Consider the following 22905-nt stretch of genomic DNA (forward strand, 5'->3'; position numbering starts at 1 on the left):
TTAAATTGTTTATATGCACTTATTCTGGTGTTACAATCCATGAAAGATGCACCAAAGGGGATATTTCATGATTATTTTCTGCTTCAAAACAGCAATACAATAATCCACTCAGTAATGAAGATTAAATGGTTATGGAATAGTGTGAAAAAATAGTGTTGATTGGTACTGTCAAGATGATGTCTTATAAAAATAATGTTTTAGCAATAGATAAAACATCTTTGGGAGAGCAGTGATATTATTTATTGTGGAATTAAGGGGTGAGATATGGAAGGAAAAAACTATGAAAATTAATTTTGGGCACTGAAATGAGACAAAGGCTATTTATTCAGAACTTGCTACAGCAAGGGATGCATCCATCATCACTTGCATTTGGCACAGTTTCAAAGACAAACAAGGAAAGGGAAAGCTTTATAGTGGAATAAAGAAAATACTTTAAATATACTTTGATAGAAAGTTGTTAGCCTGGGAGGCTGGAAATTGGTTTTATTGAAGCAGGGCATGCTAACAGATTATTGGAGGGAGCATATTTGACTTTCCTCAGTTGATTCTAACTTGGAAATGGGGACAAATCTTAGGAAAGCTGCCAGTTATTGATCAGGTCTGGATATTGTAGGTCTGTTATTACAGGGATTGTTGTTTGACTTCTGGCATAGGTACTGCTGATAGTGGCCAACTCCTGAACCTATGGCTGTAGGTTGTGCACTAGAGTTTTCTGATCTGATTAATGTTCATAGTGGCTCTGATTTTCCTGGTTATAGCCCATTTGTCTATACAGTCTCTTTCCTCCTTTTTCATCATTCTCTGGGTTGTGATGTTTACCAGTTCAAAGAAAGTAAGAATCCAGATCTTCAGTGCTCAGAGCTTGTTGCATCATCTTCACATCCAACTGCCATCACACACCTTGACTGTGTTGTTTCATCATCTTAGTGCTCATCTGATGAGAGAACAGCAGCAAAGAGAACTTATGGCTCTTGGCAGAATGCAGCAGACCAGCATCATGAACCCTATGATAGATACAAGAATAATAAATAATTCTGGTAAGTGATTCAGAACCTGGAATACCAATTGCCCAATTCAAGTCAAGAGAACAATCCTATAGACCATGTTGATCAACCTTTGAAAGCCAAATAAGTTTTTCTTTAAGGAATGCATAGGCTATACAACTTTGCCAGTTTCATTATAACAAGTGTAATAAGAAGTTTTAGCAATGGTATAGACACCACCGGGACAGGCCAACAAGAAATCTAGATCAGTGTGATTGTCCCTCATGATTTGTGCCAGTGAGCTGAGACTGAGCACTACTCTGATTGTTAGAATAAACAGTGAGTCAGCAATTCCACAGACTGTATACTTTAATAATTCAGTGGCTTCATTTTAGTGGCTCACATCTGAGCTGTAATTTGCAGCCTTGTCATTTTATAGAAATAGTTTGTTTTTGTTTTTGGTTTATTAACCAGAAGGAAAAGCAAGTCTTGAAATACTATGTCCAAAGTTTGTGTTAGTCTGACAGAAACAGGGAAAGCAACTTGGTGACAAAGGAAATATTACACAATCAGGGCACATGGAGATCCAGGAGCTAAGGAGTTGCTCACAGCACAAGGTCAGAACCAAAGCCTCACTTTAACTGGGCTACACAATTGAATCTCTATGATTCTCTCTCAGATGGCAAGTATTCAGCCCACTGACCTATGAAAATGGTTAATTTAAAGTTTAAAATTATCTAGGATCTGAGCAATAGATTATAATAATTTCTTCTTTTTCAGGGAAAGAGGGATACTAGCAAAGTTAGATGTTTCATTGTTTAATGTGAGTTATGCATGTAGGTATAAGTGGTCTCTTTTGATGAAATCAGAATTGCCCAGAGGGTTTTATCATGTGGTCTGGTGATAGGTTGCAGTTGATGAGTTGGAGGACAGTGAAACTTGCTTGGGGATAATCTAAGAATGGTATTAGAAAAGTGTAAATTTTTAGATGTTTGTTCTTCTAGTTATTTTCCTTTGTGCATATGTTTAGGTGTACTTACATTTTTACATAATTTTTATCATAACGTCTTTTTGGAAAAATTCTGATTTTATTAGTAAGCATAAATAATACACTTTGACCTATAGCATATGATACTTTTTAAAACCCACATTTGCATATATTTTGCATTTACTGGCACAGCATAACTAACTTCTCAAGGAGTGTACATAGATGACCAATGGGTGATTTTAAGGAAATAAAAGGAAAGCATGATGGAATTTGCCTAGTAAGTTTTGGAGAGTCATGTATTTCATGAACATAGCAGATATATTGTTGTATTCAATCCACAATGTTGTGCAATTTGATTAATTATTTTAGTGTAGTCTTACATTTTATTTAAGAAACATGACAGAAGAGAGTAAAAATCAATGTTGAATGAAGTAAGCATTTTATGATTCATTCAATGTTCCAAACCTCACTTCCTCTCTATATAACCAGGTAAAATGTCTGGTGAATCTTTTGTTAACTGATGATAATAAAATAAATTTTTATGTAGCTGTTTTGGTTTGAAGCTGTATGAACAGGAAAGATCACGTTTTTAAAGTTAATCTATTTCTGTGGGTATAAATCCATTGTAAGTAGCATCTTTTGGTGAGTACAATCTTAAGTGGAGATGTGGCTCAACCTATTCAGGATGTGTTTTAACCCTCTTACTGGAGTCTTTATAAGAGGATAAAAGACAGAGAAAAGATGCAGAGTAAATTCAAAGAAGCTCAGAGACAAGAAAAAACACAGAAGCCAGACAATACACTGCCAAAACCAGAAGCCCAAGCAATAAAAAATAGGAGAGAAGGGAGATACCAGCAGAGGTCACCATGCATCTGGCCATATGACAGAGGAATTGAGCATCGCTGGAATCTTGTATTTAGTGAGAAGTTACTGTATGTTGATTCCTTAATTTGGGCATTGTCATGGCCACAGAACTATAAACATATAATTTAATAAATCCCCAGTATAAAAACCAACTCATTTCTGGTATATTACATTTTATCATATTTAGCAAACCAAAATAAATTTCCTTACTCAAAGACTAGGGATACTATACTTTTAAGTATTAAAAATGCTGGTACAACTTTGTAAATGGACATGGGGAAGATTCTTGATAAATTTTATAGTGCTACATATAAAGGGTCTATTGCTTTGAAAAACTGTTGATAGAAATATGGATGCTAAAGAGACTCCCAGGGAAGCCATAGATAAATAGGATGAATATGCCACTGCAAATTGAAAGGAAGGTGACACTTGTTTAAAGTGACAACAAACTTGTCAAAATTGAGTCCTGGTGTTGGTGGAAGGCAGAATTTGAATGTGAATGAGCTTGGATATTTAGCCGAGATTTCTAGACTAAAGGAGGAAAATATGCCTTGGATTCTCCTTGCATGTTATATTAAAATGTGAGAGAAAAGAGAAGTTGAGAACTGAACTCCTGGGCACACAAACACACTTAAACCATAACTTGAAAATTTGGAAAAATTTTGAGCTTCTGTAAGGTGAGTTTCCAGAAAATAGTGTTTCATGTGAGGATTTAGCTGAACATTGATCCAAACAGTCCATTCAGTACAAGTCATTTGGTGTTCCAGAATGTGATAGTTTGAAGCTGTATTTATCCCAGAAAAGATCATTTTCTTAAAGTGAATCCATTCCTTTGGATACAGACCTATTCTAAGTAGGATCTTTTAGTCAATAGAATCTTAATTTGAGATATGACTCACCTCATTAAGTGGGTTTTAATCCTCTTATTGAAGTCTTTTTGAAGAGAATAAGAGACAGAGAGAAGACACAGAAAAAAGTTCCAGAGAAGCTCATAGACAAGGACTGACAAAAAAGCTCAGAGCAGGAGACACTGAGGCCAGAAGCTGGAAGCAACAAAACCTGGGAAAGAAGGGAATGACCAGTGACATCTTCATGTGCCTGGCCATGTGACATAGGAGCTGAGGATCACCAGGAGCTGGTCTTCAGGGAGAGAACGTTACCTGTTGATGCCTTGATATGGACATTTTCATGGCTTCAGAACTGTAAATTGTAAGTTAATAATTCCCATCACAAAAATTGATCCATTTCTAACTTATTGCATCTCATCAGCTTTAGCAAACTAAAACAGTAGAGGAAGGAGAGAAAAATAAATTTGTAAAAGTAAATGGATGGGTTGGGACATGGTAGCTCAGCAGGTAGTGTTCTCACCTGCCATGCCAGGGACCTGGGTTCGATTGCCAGTGTCTGCCCATGCAAAAATAAATAAAAATTTAAAAAGTAAATGGATGATAAAAAATATAAATGGATCAGATAATTCTACAATGACTCTGAGGTTCAAGTACATTTTCAAGGAGTAGTAGTAGAATCACCAGTAGCTATTGTAATGGCAAGTATGGAGGTATACAGAAATGAAATATTTTAAGCCATAGAAGTGAATATGATTCTAAAAGAAATACAGGAATTCCACTACTACTTAAGATGTAGAAATCTGCCATGAACATTTTTTCAAGCCTGACAATTTTAAAAAGCCAATAATCTTAAAAAACATACATGTCTTGAGCCCACCAATGAATGATAACGTTGGCAACATCTAAGAAATCAATTACCAAGGAAGGACAAGTCCCTCAATGAAAAGGAAATGGGATAAATGAAGAGCTTCACTTTAGGCAGAGGGTAGGAGAAAGAGGTGGCTACTATCTAAGCAGATTGGGAGAATATAGACAATTTTATATAATTGTTAAATTTATTTATGGGCTACATGCCAACTGGGAAAAGCACTGAGCTCTAGTATCAAAGGATTTTCATTCATTTTCAATATCTTCTCTGCAGGTCTCTACTAAATGCACCAGGGAAAAATGGGGGCATGTTGAGAGAATTCAGACAAGGTCAATAAGCAACACACAAAATACTAAATATCTTCCTTTTCCTCTCTTATTAAATGAGGAACTGGTATTACTTTACCACTTATAGCTTTATTCCTACTTTTGTTTGCCAAAGTAAGATATATAAAATTTTTCTAGTCATGAAATTGCTTCTGCTTTCTGATGGCATTTAATTGAATAGCAAATTTTGGTTTCCTTTTAGCCTCTCCCTGGTTACCCAACCTGACTTAGAATCCTATAATAGGCTCTTTAAAGCTTTATTTTATTTTATTTTTTTTAACTTTGAAACTGCACACTTTCTCATGTCATGGGTTCTTCTTCACTGCAATGGGAAATAAAATCACATTGTTCAACCACAGGTGTTTCTGGTGGTCTATGACTAAAGAGAAGTAGAGGTTACAATATAAAAAGGAAAGGATAGAAAACATGCATGTATATATGAGGAATTTTACCAAAGGGATGAAATTAAAAGGTAAAAATGCAAGAGATAGAACTTTAACAAAGCACACATATGCAACACATATAACAGAAGAAACAAAAAAACATCCACCAACAGTATCATCTATAGTATCAATAAAAACTAGGAAAGATTCAACAAACTTTATGATTAGGCAATAAGAATTTATCAAACCAAAAAAAAGCTGTTCTAGTTTGCTAGCTGCCAGAATACAATATACCATAAATGGAACAGCATTTAAAAAGGGGAATTTAATAAGTTGCAAGTTAACAGTTTTTAGGCCATGGAAATGTCCCAATTAAAGCAAGTCTATAGAAATGCCCAATCTAAGGCATTCAGGGAAAGATACTTTGATTCAAGAAGGCTGATGAAGCTCAGATTTTCTCCCTCAAGTGGAAAGGCATGTGACGAACACTGTCAAGGTTTCTCTTTTGGCTGGAAGGGTACATGGTGAAAACAATATCATATTCCAGTTCCCTCTCCAGTTTCCCAGGAGGTGTTTTCCTTCTTCATCTCCAGAAGTTGCTGGCTGGTGGACTCTCTGCTTCATGGTTCTGTGGTGTTCTCTGTTGTCACTTTCTCATGGCTCTGTCATTCTTCTCTGTTCTCTCCAAATCTCCTCCAAACTGTTTCCTCTTTTATAGGATTGCACTAAACTAATCAAGACCTACATCGAATGGGTGGAGACATGTCTCTATCTAATCAAGTTTTGTGGATATTAATGCACATTGATTGAATCAATCTCCATGGAAATAACAAATCAAGTTTCTAACCTATAGTGCTTATTCTAGTTTGCTACTGCTGGAATGCAACACACCAGAGATGGATTAGCTTCTAATAAAAGGGGATTTATTTTGTTAGTTCTTCAGAGGAAAAGTAACTAACTTTCATCTGGGTTTCTTACATGGGAAGGCTCAGGGTAATCTCTGCTGACCTTCTCTCCAGGCCTTTGGGTTCCAACAACTTTCCCCAGGGTGATTCCTTTCTGCATCTCCAAAGGCCTGGGCTGAGCTGTGAGTGCTGAGATGAGGTATGCTGAGCTGCTCGGGCTGTGCTATGTTGTGCCCTCTCATTTAAGCACCAGCCAATTAAGTCAAACATCATTCATTGCAGCAGGCACGCCTCCCAGCTGACTGCAGATGTAATCAGCAACAGATGAGGTTCACGTACTATTGGCTCATGGACACAGTGACAGAACTAGGTCCCTTCACCTGGCCAAGTTGACAACTGAATCTAACTACCACAGTGCTGAATAGGGATTAAGAGAAATGGTTGCTTCCACAAGGTTGTTTAGGATTAAGTCATGGCTTTTGAGAGGGTACATAAATCCTTTCAAACCAGCATATTCCTCCTTCTGGACCCTAAGAAAGACATGTTTTATCCATATACAAAATATATTCATTTCATCACAATATCAGAAGATGTTAAAGCATTTCAGTAACAATCAAATGTAATACAAGGTTAAAACTAGTATAAAGTCTCATCAAAGTTAGTTGCATGTATGGTCTGTTCTAAGGAAAATCTCTTCTGGTTCTGGACCTGTGAAGCTCAAACAAGTTATTTGCTGCCAACATAAAAAGGAGGAACAGTCATAGGATACATATACACATTTTCATAGGGAGGAAGGAACATAAGGGTCACTGGACCCAAGCAGTTTTAAAGACCTGCAGGGCAAAGTTCATTAGATTTCAAAATCTGAGAATCATTTATCTTTGGGGCTTTAGAAAGCAGCAGTATCACCTACACAGAGGCCTGCCTCTCTCCAAATGCAACCTTGGGAGACACTGGGGCACCACCTTTTTCTAGGCTTCACCCTTTTCAAACATTGGGGCTGCAACTCCTGCATGTGGTGGCAGCCATGCTCTCCCCAAACCCCAGGGACTGTGTTGCACCCTCTCAGGCCTGATGTGGCATGACTCTTCCACAGCAATGAGGTGGAAGGGCCATCCTCTGCCTTCCAGACAAACTCACTCTCTCCACATGCTTGGGTGGATCTGCTTCCCTGGTCTGAGGCTTCCTGACTTCAGACCCCAGCCTCTATAGCTTTGCCTCTGAAGTTATTTTTCCTCCAATGTGTCCCTTCCCTGTCCCTCTCAGTCCTGGCTGGCAGTGGTTTTCTTTGTATAAATCCTCCAACATTCTCATTGGCTTTCTATGCAGTAGCCTCAGATCATGCCCATCAGACATAAGGAGTTTCCAGAAATCTTTCCTGGATAACTACATGTTCAATCCTGGCTTTCTCTGAAATGACTGACTGGTCCTGCATTTGACCAAAACCTCACATGGGGCACTATTCTCTGGGTCTCCCTTCCTGGAATACCAGAATTTTCCAGAACATCAATTTTTGGTTTCTTTGTACCAAGAGTTCAGTTCTCAGCTTAACTCCTTCCTATCACATTTCACTATAAGCTGTGAGAAGAAACCAGGCTGCACTTTCCACATTTAATTTAGAGATCTCTTCTGCTAAATACCCAAGTTCATGGCTTTTAAAATCAGCCTTCCAGCCAAAGCCATTAGTCAATTTTGCCAGATTTTCTGCCATTTTAAAACAAGGTTCACTTTCCTTCCAGTCTGTAATAACACATGCCTCAATTTTGTGTAAAGCTTTATCAGAAGAGTCCAGATTTCTACCAACCATCTCTTCAAAGCATTCTAGGCCCTCTCTATCAAGCTCCTTACAACTCTTCCAGATTCTTCCCCTTATCCATTTAAAAAACTGTTCCAACATATTTGGTATTTGCAAACTGCAGCAGCATCCCACTCTCAGTACCAGAATCTTTTCTAGTTTTCTTGCTGCAGGAACGCAATATACCAGAGATGGAACAGCTTTTAAAAAGGGAATTTAATAAGTTGCAGGTTAAAAGTTTTTAGGCTGTGGAAATGTCCCAATTAAAGCAAGTCTATAGAAATGCCTAATCTAAGGCATCCAGGGAAAGATACCTTGATTCAAGAAGGCTGATGAAGTTCAGAGTTTCTCTTTCAAGTAGAAAGGCACATGACAAACATGGTCAGGGTTCCTCTTTTGTCTGGAAGGGCACATGGTGAACACAACATCACCTGCTAACTTCGTCTCCAACTTCCTAGGAGGTGTTTTTCTTTTTCATTTCCAAAATGGCTGGTGGACTCTCTGCTTTGTGGTTCTGTGGTGTTCTCTGTTGTGGCTTTCTCATGGCTCTGTCATTCTTCTCTGGTCTCTCTGAATCTTCTCCTTTCTCCAAAAGGTTTCCTCTTTTATAAGATTACAGTAAACTAATCAAGGCCTACATAGTATGGGTGGAGACATGTCTCTATTGAATCAAGTTTTGAGGGTATTAACCCATATTGATCAAATCACATCTCCATCAAGATAACCCAATCAAGTTTTCAACCTATAGTACTGAATATGGATTAAGAAAAACGGTAGCTCCCACATAATTGCTTAGGGTTAAATCACAGCTTTTTTAGGGTACACAAATCCTTTCAAACAAGCACTGAGGCAAAAAAAAAAAACATGCAAAAAAGTACCCAACAGCTGTGGTAAAATATGAAAGAGTATAATGTACATATAGTAACAGTCCTACAACAAGGTTAGAAAGGGAGTACCTAAGAAGAAATATTTAAGGTGATAATGATCAAATTTTTCTGAAAATAAGGAGAGACATCAAACCTAGTATTTATCAAATTAATGGACACCAAGAGAGTTAAATAAAAATATCAAATCAACACAAACACCTATCTAGATATTTTGGTCTCACATCTGAATGAGAAAATAAGTAAATTATGAAGCAGTCAAAGGATAGTACATATCACGTGCAGAAGAGAAACTATGAGAATTACACCAGACATGTACACATTAAAAATGAATCAAGCCATAACGAAAAGAGGGATGTAAAAAGTGCTGAAGATAATAATGCATTTGTAGTATTCAATACCCAATGAAAGAGCATTCAAACATAAAAAAGGCCCTTTCAGGAAAATTGACATACACATACTCACACACACACACACACAGAAATAATTTATAACCATCAGTCTTATGCTCCAAAAATTTTCCAGGCAGACAGAGTATGATAACAGAAGGAACTTTTGTCTACTCAATGTAAAAATGTAAAATGAAGGTAAATATATCAAATATTGGATTTTGAAAAGTAATTGACTAAGGGAAAACTTCATTGATGCATTAAAGGGCTTTAATCATGTATTGAAGTAAAATTGATGGCAAAAATAGTGCAAAGATTAGGAAAGATAAATTGGATCTTTCCTACTTGAAGGCAAATAACATCTAGAACAAATTAATGTGAAAAAATGGCAAATAAGAATGAATGAAATTGGCAGGCCCTGATGGCTCAGCAGGGAGAGTTCTTTCCTGCCATGCCAGAGACCCAGGTTCAATTCCCAGTGCCTGTCAAGGCCAAAAAAAAAAGTATGAGTCAAGTGATAACACTATAATAACTCACATATTTTGAAAGGATAGTAATGAAATGTTATAAAGGTCTTTTGGTGTTAAATTTCCTAATTTAGAAAAATATCTACAATTCCTTAAAGATACTCTCACCAGAAAAAATAGATAACCTGAAGAGTCCTATATCATGAAATTGAATTTTTCCTTAAAAATCTACCACATTACAAAAATGTGGGAATTCTTTTTACAATATGAAAACTGAAATGTGGACAGAGTGTTATTTGAAACATTTTCAGCCATGAATGAAAATCAACATTTTCATTCCCATGTTGCTGTTGGGAATTAGAGCAACAATCTTGGGTCCCAGGATTACCTCATGGAAAAAAGCAACCCACAGACCCTATTCAGCAAAAGTCTCCACTGTTACAGCCAAGGATGATACTTTCTATGTAGTTGAGCCAAGGTTTTTCTGAATACCTTTCTCACACCAGGGACAGCCTGTACCAAACACAGTTCTCTCTATAGCCCAGTCACATCAGCTCATAAATCTTTCCTTCCATTTCAAATAATTTATTTCTGTAAATAGGACTATACATGCATGTTTGGAAAGATTTGGCTGATATTATCAGAGTCACACATTCTTCTCTCAACACATCTAAAAGATTCTTGCCAATAATATACTATTCTCAATGAGTTTTAGCTTTTGTTTATTCGTTTAAAACATAATAAAGAAATGATTCTATTTTTTCTCTAATAATAGTAATAAATTTCTGGAGAACAGGCATATCATAGGTTGGTGATGGAGAATGTGAGCTCTATAGTCAGACTGGCTGGGTTCAGATATGAGCTTGTCCTCGAAGCAGTGACCTGAGCATGAACATGTCCTATAATCTCTCTGAGCCCCAGTAGTTTCATCATATGTAAAATTCAGCAATTCAGACACATTTATTGAGACACTGTTCTAGGTGTTGGGGACACAATGTTGAACAACATAAGTAAAATCATGTACTCACAGAGTTTTCATTGTGGAGGAAAACAGAGAAGAAATAAAAGGTATAAGCAAAATGAAAGATTAGGTGGGGTGAATTCTATGGAATACAAATGCAGCAAGGACCAGGAATGGGATCAGGGGTGAATTTAAATAACATGTCAAGGCATGGTCTTATAAGGAAGAGAATGAAAAAAGATTTATGCAGTTATCTGGAGGCAGAGTACTTCAAGAAAAAGAGAAAATGAAAAAGTCCAGGTAGCATCTGGACTAGCAGGTATAGGGAAGTGCGAGGAGGCCATGTGTGTCCACAAGTGAGAGTGAAAGTCTCCATGACAAAGGATGAGTTTATGGGAGCAAGGAGGAACAAGGCCATTTAGGATATGGAGGATCTTCTGAAAATACTAAATTTTACTCTTAGTATGTAAGAAATCTTGTAGGTTTTTTTTAAGACAAGTGACATGATCATACCTACTTTTTTTTTTATCAGTACACTTCTGGCCCCTACATTAAGATTAAGCTCAAAGAGAATAAGGCAGAACAGAGGGAAACAATCTAGAAGGCTTCATCAATAATATAGTGACTGAGATGATGGTTTTTTGGGCAAGGTCAAGGCAGAGGAAGTGTTGAGAAATAGCCACCCCTCAAAATATTCTGTACATAGAATCAATAAGACATGCTGATGGACTGGATGTGAGGTGTGTGATATAGAGACGAAAATGACTCAAGTCTTTGCCTGAACAAGTAGGAGGATGGCTTTCCTTTACCAGATATTAAATTGTAGATACTGTCAGTACCTATTTGAGAGTTCTCTTGTGAAGATAAACCAGATTAATTGTAAACCCTTCAAATATCATTTGGCATTCAGTAGATGCTGTGTAAATATAATTTATTTTTTCACTTATTACATAAAATCAATCATCTGCAAACAAAAGCTATTGATCATATTTTGTCATGCAGTACTCCAATTTTACTTCCTTCACCATTATTTAAATAGTTGCACTATTGAAATACATAGAATTGCACCATGGCATCACAAATAAAAGGATGTCAAATACGGTATGAAGAGGAAATTTTAGGTTCAGAATATATCCTACTAGAGACAAAAAATAAGACTGTGCATTGCAAATATTGAATCCTAATGTAAGCCATGGCTCTAATTAATAGCACAATTAAAATAATGCTACCACCCTAATTACCACACTTATATGAGGTGTTAATATAGGGGAATTTATTGGCGCTCTGCAATTTATGCAAGTTTGTTTTTTCTCAAAATTTTCAACTTCTCTAATAAAAAAACATAAATATACAAAGCATATGTATATAGACAAGCATGCTTTGGGGATTTCTGAGGGGAAAAACCCCAGACCATATATTACATTTTACATAAAATATGATCCCCAATGGTATAATTAGGCATAAGAGAGAAAATGTAAACCGTTGTGTTTTTTTTTTTTTTTTTTAAAGGAAAGACAGAGAGAAGGAAGGAAGGATAGAAGGAAGGAAGAGAGGAAGAAAGGGAAACATCTTTTAAACATTTTCTTGTTTTTATTGTATTTTGTTTCTCCGTTTTTTCGTTACATGGGCTGGGGCCGGGAATCGAACCAAGGTCCTCCGGCATAGCAGGCAAGCACTTTGCCCGCTGAGCCACCGCGGCCCGCCCAACCGTTGTGTTTTTATATTGCTCAAAATAATGTTATATATATTTAATAACAACATAATTGCTTATTGAAATACATTAGAAGAGGGTAGGGTATTCTTAATTTAAACAAAAAGGCAAGGATTTCCTGAAGTTATTATTGCCTAACAAATTTATAGGCGTTGTTGACCAAGGCTGTCAATACATATCAATGGATATATATTCTAAACCAATGAAATGTACATAAATGAAAGAAAGGTCAATTCAAAGAGGAATTGCAAAAATATATAGATTCTAAACAACAGATTTCAAGTAAAAAATGTCATAATGAAATCATTCATGTAGTATTATATCTGCTAAGTTAAACTTTTCACATAAATGAAGAGGATAAAGGAAAATAATATAGATTTTAATAATTTGAATAAATCAATAAAGAGTGATGAACCAGTGAAAAATTGTTAAACATTATTATACCTTAAAACAGAGGTTAAAATTTATTATAATCAAATTCTTAGAACATGGGAAAATATTTTCTTTTATAAACTGAATATCAAGCAAAATTTAAGCTGCAATCCCAGAATTTGTAGCAGAATTTTTAAAGGAAATTTGAATGACCTACTTGATGAGAATTTATGAGATTTCACATAATTAGGACTTATTATAAATCCTTACCATTCCAAATTTTCTGCAATTTAAAATTGTAAAACAAATAAGCCAAGCGTTTAACTTAAGAATTTGTTTCTAACTAACAAATCTGTAGATATCAGGATCAAAACACTGTTTTAAATTATACTGAATGTAAAAAAGAAATAATTACTGAAGTTTGTTGAGATCACAAAATGGTAGGATTTTCAAATGGTTAGCAGATAGGCACATGAGGGATATTACTGCATGCAGATTTTTATTCTAATTAATTCACAAAATTTCAAATATTAAACATTGAAGGATCTCACACATGTACCAAGAAAACATTAATCTCCCAACTTTAAATGACAAGGTAACCACCAAATGATATATTGAAAAGTGTAAAATTAAAAGTGCAAAAGAGTAATAAAAAGAGAAACATTTGGAACATGCTTGTAATATAAGCATAAAATATGCACATAGACCATGAAAAAGCTATTAAAATGGTGTTAGAATATTTATATTTTCTTTAATATTTAAAACATTTGCAACATTTTCTGCAATGTTCATATATATTTTGTCTATAAACATACTACCATAATATTTTCCTTTGCTCTAACAACAAATGTTTAAAGTACTACTTTCCAATTTAACTGCTTGATTATAAATAAGATTAACCAAATTAGTTATGAAACACCAGTAAATATTTTCATAAAGAAATACATTGTGCATTCAAATTTTATAAGACTTTAATTATTCTTATGATGGCCACAAATTATCAGTACTGCATTAAAGTATTTCACATTAGATAATTTGATTTAAACTTTACAATAACTCTATGGATTTAGAATTATAAATTTTCTTTTACATTTAGGGAAACTGAGACAAACTCTCAATGACTTACCAAAGGAAAGTCTGCTTAAAACCTGGCAGATCTAGAATCTAAACCTTGAATTGTCCAGTTCAAAGCAGAGCTCTTTACAACTCTGCTGTATTTCTTTTCTACAGAATAAATGGAACAACTTCTGAAAGTGCTCTCCATAATAAAATTCTCTGAAATTGGAACATGCATGGGGATTTCTATGATATAGTTTCACAGAAGACCTATGTTTTTTTTCACACCAGTTGCCCTTAAAACCACATATAGTTAGCCCACAGGTATGGGATATAGTTCACAACTTCCAGTTACTATGAGAATTTTTAAATATGTTCTTGGAAATAGTCTAGCTTATGTGTGGTGATGTAAAGGGTGGTTCAAGAGCAATGCAATTTAATTGAAGGGTGTTATGACTTTTAGAGAAAGTTCAGCTAAATACACAATAGGAAAGAAAGAAAAGATAAACATGAATGTTCAGAGTCACTATCACTTCAATTGCCTGGAGCGCTCTCTCTTCTGCATGACTCTAATGAGAGCAATTTTCACTTCTTTGTTCCTAAGACTATAAATGAGTGGATTCAGCATGGGGATCACCATAGTATAAAAAACGGAGGCCGCTTAGTAGTAAGACTTAGATGGTTTTAAATAAGTAAAAATTGTAGTACTGTAAAAGATGGTGACTCCCAGGAGGTGGGAAGTACAAGTAGAGAAGGCTTTATGCTTTCCTGATGTGGAATTAATTTTCAGGATAGTGGACAGAATGGACCCATAGGATGCAGAGATTATCATAAGGGAAACCATTAGGGTGGAGCCAGCAAAATGAATATTGTGATTTCAATGTCATGAATGTCAGTGCAAGAAAGGGCCGGAATTGGGGGTGTGTCACAGAAATAATGATAGCTTACATTGGAGTTGCAGAAATGCAAACTCTGGATGCAAAGAACAGTGACCAAGGAGTCAGTAAAGCCAATCATGTAAGATCCAGTGATAAGGGCACAACAGAGTCTCATGACATAATAACTGGGTAGCGAAGAGGATTGCAGATGGCTACATAGTGGTCATAGGCCATTGAAGAGAGAAGGAAACAGTGCCACATAAGAAGATAAAAAAGTACATCCGGCTGTAGCAGCCCAATAATGAAATATGCTTGTTGGAAGTCATTAAGTTCTCTAAGGTTTTAGGGGTGATGACTGTTGAATAACAAAGGTCAAGGAATGAGAGGTGACTGAGGAAAAAATACATTGGGGTGTGAAGCTGGAAATCCAGACAGATTATGAATATCATTCCTGTATTTCCCAGCACAGTAATCAGATATATGAGGAGAAATACCATAAGGAGAACTCTCTGGATCTCTTCACAATCTGTCAGTCCAACAAGGGTGAAGTCAGGCACACTTGTATTATTCCTACTTTCCATAGCATTGAATTGGAAACTGTTGAGAACTCAAATTTGATACTTTGCATGAATGATTAAAAAATTTGTTATGTTTATATGAGTGATACTGCATTTTTACAAATTAATTTCATACTCCTAGAAATATATAATAAAGAGTAATTTGCAAAATGTGACTGAAAAATTCTTATTTTTACTGCCACATATATACTAGGTTCTAATACATCCTTTGCATTTCATATAGTAGAAATTCATTTATGCTGAATAATTAGAGTGAAACTGAACTGTTATAAATGCTTCCATTTATTAATACATTTATACAAATGAAAACATTACTTCCTAGGTATTACTGTTGTTTCCACTTTTTAGATGAGAGAAAGTCCACAAAAAGTTAATGAACTTGTCCAGTGTCATAACCATTAAGTGTTGATTCTATTATTCTACAAAGATTGGTTGAATCCAGAGAGCATATTTAGCACACTGTATTCCTATTTATGATTACTTTCAGGGAAATAATAACTAGTGTAAATATGCAATAAACAATGATAGTTTTTTTGTTCTTTTGGCATGGGCAGAGTTTGGGAAACAAAATTAATGATAGTTTTAATATATCCTTTGCTGTTGTTTCATATTGAATATTATGTAACACTAATAACAGGTAATAAAGTAAATCCTAGGATTCTTTGTTGGGTGCACTATTATATATCACACATGAATATTAACTTTCAAAATGTAATACATTTTTTAACTTGTCAATTTAAAATAAAATTTCTTCCAAAGATTATATCTTGAATTTCTGTTCCTTGTTGGTACATTCAGATTCCACGCATTCTATATTACCATTTCCACAAATCTTGGCATAATTTAGGTAAGACATAAACTATATGTCTATGGATGTGGATATTTTTTATTTGATCAAATCTAAAACCTTCTAAATTTGAGAATAATGCTCACCTGAGCCAAAGGTGAAGAACTTCTTTTAGACAAGTATGACTGTCTAAAACTATATCAAGCTCAACTGTTTCCCACATATAAGGAACTGAAATTTTCTACAATATATCAGTTTTCTTTGAGATAAGTTAGTTTTAATTTTTCGTACAGGCATTTTTGCTTTTTTTCTAGGCAAAAAAATGAACCCCCAGATTTTATTAAGATCCTGGTCAAATGAAAGTTCCCCTGAAATTACATCTCACAAGTGTACCAAGGAGCTTCTATGAACAAAAGCAGAACAGAATATCATTGACTTTCCCCTGCTAATGCCAAGGCACCTCTTGTATTGACCATGACTGATAAGACCCTTCAGCTGTCTCTGGGGCCAACTTCCAAGGAGATTACTTGGCAGGTTTCCAAGCACTAATGCATCAATGCTAAGTTTTACCCAGAGAATTCCTCTTACCTTACAAGCTACATAATTTTGAAAATGATTTTATGATATCCTTTTGAGATCTTATAATATTTGGGTACAGAGAAGGCATTTTTTAGAGAAAGTCTTAATTATCCTGAGGCTGAAAGCCCAGTTCATTAACCACCAGGGATGGAATAGCACATTTTTTATTATGAAACATATTCATATTTTAAATTGTGACACTCCCATGTAAATAAATATTTGTTCATTACACAAAAATTAGAATACAGCAAAATCCAAAGAAGAAAATGAAATCATTATATTGTTAATTTTGACATGTATTTTCTTACACTTGTTTTCCTTTAGGAATAGCTAATTATATCTATATTTATGTGGTCATATAATTTTTAATTAATTGAAGTCCTCTATTTTGGACTTCTGACTCATCTTCCTGGCTCCTTTGACTTAATAGAATATTTAATATTAAATTGTATTCTCTCTGTTTGTTTCCACCATAGCTCATTTAATTATATCACTAGTGATTTTTCCAGGGGATAAAATTTGCATCCTTAAATTATTTCAGTTCTCTTTAAATTATTTTGTAGCTGCCAGTTATTCAAGATAGCAACATAGACCCTCCAAGTTTCCATCTGACCACAGAATATTTGAAAAACTATCCATACCTGACAAAACCACTTCCTCAAAATTCCATAAAACAGTTGCAGTATAGTTCTAACAGGAAAAGTGCTGAATAAAGAAAATGAAAATTTAAACTGGTAGGAGAAGCTGATTTCTCCCCCGCCCAGACTAAGACACTGTTAGGTGCAGACTTGCACTCTCATTTTTGATTCCTGGCTTAAAAGTTCTCCTCCAAAAAAAGTTGTTAAAATTTCAATTATAATTTGACCCTTTTATATTTAAAAATATATTTATATTTTACATATATTTCATACTACACTATAGTGGATCTTCATGTTTTGAGGAAGCAGAATCTTCTAGGTGCATCTAGGGTTCATGTATGTTGGTTTCAACCCATCCAGGGGCAATCTGTAAGACTTATCCAAAACACTAATCTCTGAATAGCTTCCCAGAATTTTCAGTGCAGGCAGGTGAACCTCTTGGACAGCTGAAACACTATAAGAAACAATCATGAAGGAAACCTGGAGAAATTGATCCCTTATTTTAAGACACACAATAAAAGACTCTGGAACTTGGAGGGGCATTGATTTTTCAATCAACAGAGGAATTTCTAAAACCAGAAGCAACACAACAGAATAAAACACAAGCTCAGAGAGGAGAGGATACCACAGCTTTGCATTGGTCTGATATTTTTGACCTTGAGCTTCCTGTTTCTCTTGGGCTAATCTGCTTGACTGGAGTGCTTATGTCTGAGGGGGAGCACTGTACAAAACAGAGCCAAATTTTGAAGACATTGGAAGGTGTGATTTGCAGCTTGTATGTTGTTGTTGTTTTTAACTCTGGTCACTCAAGGAGGTATGTGTCATACACCTCACTGGATATAAACTTATGAAACTCACAGCTCAGGGACTAAATCCCATAGTTGAAATAATAATATATATAGCATGCAACAAGTTCATAAGAAAAACAAAGATGTAGAAATAATGAATATTCAAAGAAATAAGATAAAATCCAGAAACCCATCCAATGGAACAGAATAAAATCTAGAAACCATCAATTAAGAAAACCAAACTTTGGGCATACAGGTCAAAGACATGAAAAATGATCCTCAAAATGCTCAAAGAAAGAGGAAGACAGAAAGAAATAATGAAAGAATATCATAAAACAATGAATGAACACTAAACAAATCTCAATAAAAAGAAATTCAAAGGGAACTAAACTGAAATACTAAGATTGAATAAAACAATAAGAAATAAATAACCCTAGAGGGTTTCAAGAGTAGGTTAAGGTGGAACCAGTGAACCATAAGGTAAAACACATGAAATGATTCAATCTGAGAGAAAAAAGTAAAAACACTGATAAGAAATGAGGAGACTCTAAGAGACCTGTGCTGCACCAGCAGGAATACTAAAATATTCCTTATGGGTAACTCAGAAGAAGAAAGAGAGAATGGTTCAGAATGTATATTTAAAGCATATGGCAGAAAACATACCAAATTTAATGGAGACATGAATGTGCACATTCAAGAAACCCAACAAACTGAGTGCAAACACATAAATGACAGGAGAGTGTCATGATGAGATATGTGTTTAAGGTTAATGTCTCTGGACAATAATGTGTAAAATAAGCAACAGTAGTACATATATAGTATTGCCTTTCTCATTTCATTGTGTTTTGTCTCCATTTTGTCTCTTCTGTAAAAGGAAAAGTTGGTTAAGTGGATATGGTTAGAGTATATTTAGCTTTATAAAAATGCTTTGAATTATGTGCTAGGTACATTTATAAATGAGATCAATCTGAAAATTTGGCCCATGGTTCACTAAGAATAAATGATCCTAAATTATAACTATTATTAACCAACAAAAATCGTTATAAAAGTTTATTCTTCTTTAAAAAGTATGGATATTAATGAGTTTATGTCTTCAAAACATGAAGATCCACTATACTGTAGTATGAAATATATGTAAAATATAAATAAATTTTTAAATATAAAAGGGTCAAATTATAATTGAAATTTTAACAACTTTTTTTGGAGGAGAACTTTTAAAGTATTTGAATTCATTCAGTTATACATTTGCACTCTATAATTTAATATTAGGTTTATCAAGGACTGTGGAGTCACACACCAATTGTCTTTCAGAATTCTTTTAAGAAAAAACATGATGCTGTGAAACAAAAATAAAATTTTAGAAGTTTGTTAAATTAGGTGAATGCTTTTTTGTGAAGATGAGATAAAATGTTTATAGTATAAAGATTGGTCAAATAGTGACAATGACCTATTAAAAAGATTCTGGAAGTATCTGAGGTCACAAAATGCTATGTGTGTGTTTGTACATGTGTGTGCTTCTCCTGTCTTATGCTAAGCACACTTAAGATTTATCAAGGACTTTATTATTATTGTATTTTTATATATGCTGTTATAAGGATAACTGTTTTAGTTTGTTTAATGCTGCCAGAATGCAATACACCAGAAATAGATTGGCTTTTGTAAAAGGAATTTATTGTTACAAGTTTATAGTTCTAAGTCCATAAAATGTCCAAACTAAGGCATCCATAGAAAGATACCTTGACTCAGGAAAGGGCTGATGAAGTTCTGGGTTTCTCTATCAGCTGGGAAGGCATGTGATGATGTCTGCTAGCTTTCTCTCCTGGCTTCTCATTTCAAAAGTTTTCCCAAGGGGCCTTTTCCTTCTCCATCTTCAAAGGTTTCCTGTCTCTGTCAGCTCTGAAGCATTTTCCAAAATGGTGCCCTCTTAAAAGACTCCAGTAAGCAACCCCATTTTGAATCTAAAGGTCCCACCCACACTTAATTGGGTCACATCTCCATAGAAACAACAATATTGAATGAATCAGGATTAAAGAACATAGTTTTTCTGGGATATATGACAGTTTCAAGTCAGCACAATAACTTAGTTCAGTAAGTGCTGAGGGTAGATAACTTTTGCCCTATTTTTGAGCAGAATACATTTCAAATCTGAGGGAAGAAATGATGTAGACAGTATCAATTTTTCCTTTAGATTTTCTTTTGATGTGTCACAAAGATCAGTCTAAGTTGTTATACATTTCCCCTCATGCAGCAGGTTTCCTTCTGCTAACAAAAGCAAGAATAGAGCATAACCTGTTGAAAAATGTCTTTTCTTGACATATTTCATTTCCTGGAATTGTGCCAGCCATTATGTGCCACAGGAAGGAGTTTATTGCCTTTTAGTTTTAACTTTACTATACCCCTATATAATGTGACTTCAAATTGAAAAATAAGAATTTAAAGTTCTTAGAGAATAAAATCTGTTGCAATGAGTGAAAATAAAAACCAGTTTTTATGGTTTGTTTTTATTCATAATAATAATTTGCTTTGTTTTTGTTCATAAATATATGTAAAATATTATATTATAGTATTAATGTACCTATACCTTTACTGTGGAGTTGGTACATGAAGGAATTATTTATTTTATGTGAAGAGTTTTAAGTGATTCATCTGTTTTTTAATGCTTCCCTTCAGAGATTCTTCTGGTTTTGAATGGTCCATGTTTCAAAAATACTTTTCTTTGATATTCAAAGCTTTCCTTCAACAAATATAACTTAATTGTTATCAACAATAGCCCTTTGTGTTTTTTTAAATTAAGTCCTTCCTGTTGTTACTGGTTCTGATCATATACCCCCTTGTCATTCATTGAACAGTGAATATATATTTTGTATATAAAAGAGAATTGTCCAAATTCTCTTTTGGAGCCTGATCTTCTACTACTCTATTTTTTATATCTTGCAAATTCCACCAACTACCTATGTATTTTGTGATAATACCTTCTCTTTGAAATTTTTTTTATTTGGAAAATAGTTATAAAGTACCTTACCCACTTACCTCTTAGGGTTATCCTGAGAATTCAAAGAGATAATGTATAGGACATGGATCACAAAGCAGAAGTTCTGTATAGGAAAACATTTCAAGCTTAGTGAGTGGTGTTGTATCTTCCACTTTTCACCTTTTCTTTCCTTGGTGCATCCTATTTAAAAGAATTTCTTTCACAGTTCTACTTTCAGGTATTTTATCTCAGAAATAGTTGATTAATTTTTCTGTCAACCTTTATTTCACTAGCTTCTTGATGATATGCTTAACTTTCCATTTTTATTAATTTATTTGGTGTAATCTAGATGTAGATGACAATAACCTAAAATAATTTTAATGTATAGAAAGAACATGATTTAAATCATCCAACAATGGTAACTTTTGGTGTTTAAAGAATACTATAGGACCATTTATATGTTTTTTCACATTAAACTTTTTCTAGATTGAAAACTTCTAGAATGCAGAGGATATACATGGTATTAACTTTTTTAAAAATGGGATTTAGAATAGTTGTATACCTGCATGGTTGGCTGCTGTTAAAAATAATTTGCTGGTTTAACACCCAGTTTTGCCCCTAACTGACCATGTTGTCTTTGCCAATGCCAACACTATTTTTGAGTAAAAATTTATTTATTTGAAATAATGAATAATATTGCTTGTCTTGATTTTTGCTAAGTTATAGAACTTTTAATAATTTATAAAATTAGTAAATGCAGAATGTTTAAAGTACAGTGATGATCTTGATGAATGAAAATGACTTGAAATATCTGTTCTAGTTTGCAAGCTGCCGGAATGCAATACCAGAAACAGAATGGCTTTTAAAAAGGGGAATTTATTAAGTTGCAAGTTTGCACATTCTAAGGCTGTGGAAATCTCCAAATTAAAGCAAGGCTATAGAAATGTCTAAATTAAGGCACCAACAAGAGATTACCTTCACTCAAGAAAGGCTGATGAAGTTCAGGGTTTCTCTCTCTCAGTTGGAAGAGCACATGAAGAAGTTTGCTAACTTTCTCTCCAGGCTTCTTGTTTCATTAAGCTCCCCTGTGGGCACTTTCCTTCTCCATCTCCAAAGGTTTCTGATTGCATGGGCACTTGTGCCTCTAAAGCTTTTTCCAAAATGGTTCCCTCTTAAAGAACTCCAATCAGCAACACCACTTAGAATGGTTGGAGACACAACTCAATGGAAACCATCTAATCAAAAGTTACCTCCTAAAATTGGGTGGATCACATCTCCTTGGATAATCAAAAAGCTCCCACCCAGCAATATTGAATGAGGATTAAAGGATTCTGGGGTACACCACAGATTCAAACCAGCACAATATCTTTTTTTCATCTCATTCTCATCTTAGTAGTGCTTCTATTATATTGTTATTTTTTAGTTTTGTATATATATATATTTCACTCTTCTTCTTTTGGCCATGTCAAAATTTCAGTAGTATTTTGTGCCATATTACATATGCATTTAGTAAAGATACATCCTTGGGTAGTCATTCTGACCTCATCTATTTTAATGATAGTGTTGTTACAGGCATTCATATCACTGATGCCCTTGAATTTCCTTATTCTGTATAGAAATAGTTTTGTGGCCTACTTTTACACAACCTATTACATACTTTTCTTTATGTATTTTCTCGGTACCCTACTCTTACATTGGGTACCTTATAAGTAGCCATATAAATGTCTGGAACAATTTTTATTTATGTCAGCTTGGAAGGGTGGCTATCTAAACAATCATTGTGTTTATCAGGTTCCCTAGTGAAACAGAACTAACATGAGAGATCCATAAATATGAGATTAATAAAGGTGTTTCATGCAGCCATGGGAATGGAAGAGTTCAGAATC

General features: G+C 34.6%; 1 long non-coding RNA gene across 4 annotated transcripts in view; it reads right to left on the reverse strand.

The window, feature by feature from the left end:
- Positions 1-466: 466 nt before the first annotated feature.
- Positions 467-22905, reverse strand: part of LOC143679216 (uncharacterized) — an 89815-nt gene continuing 67376 nt past the window's right edge. For all 4 annotated transcript variants that reach the window (XR_013173594.1, XR_013173595.1, XR_013173592.1 and 1 more), the window contains one exon: positions 467-1004. This is a non-coding gene — a long non-coding RNA (uncharacterized LOC143679216). The remainder of the gene's footprint in view (positions 1005-22905) is intronic.

The sequence above is a fragment of the Tamandua tetradactyla genome, chromosome 4 (assembly GCF_023851605.1).
Source record: "Tamandua tetradactyla isolate mTamTet1 chromosome 4, mTamTet1.pri, whole genome shotgun sequence".
NCBI lineage: Eukaryota > Metazoa > Chordata > Mammalia > Pilosa > Myrmecophagidae > Tamandua > Tamandua tetradactyla.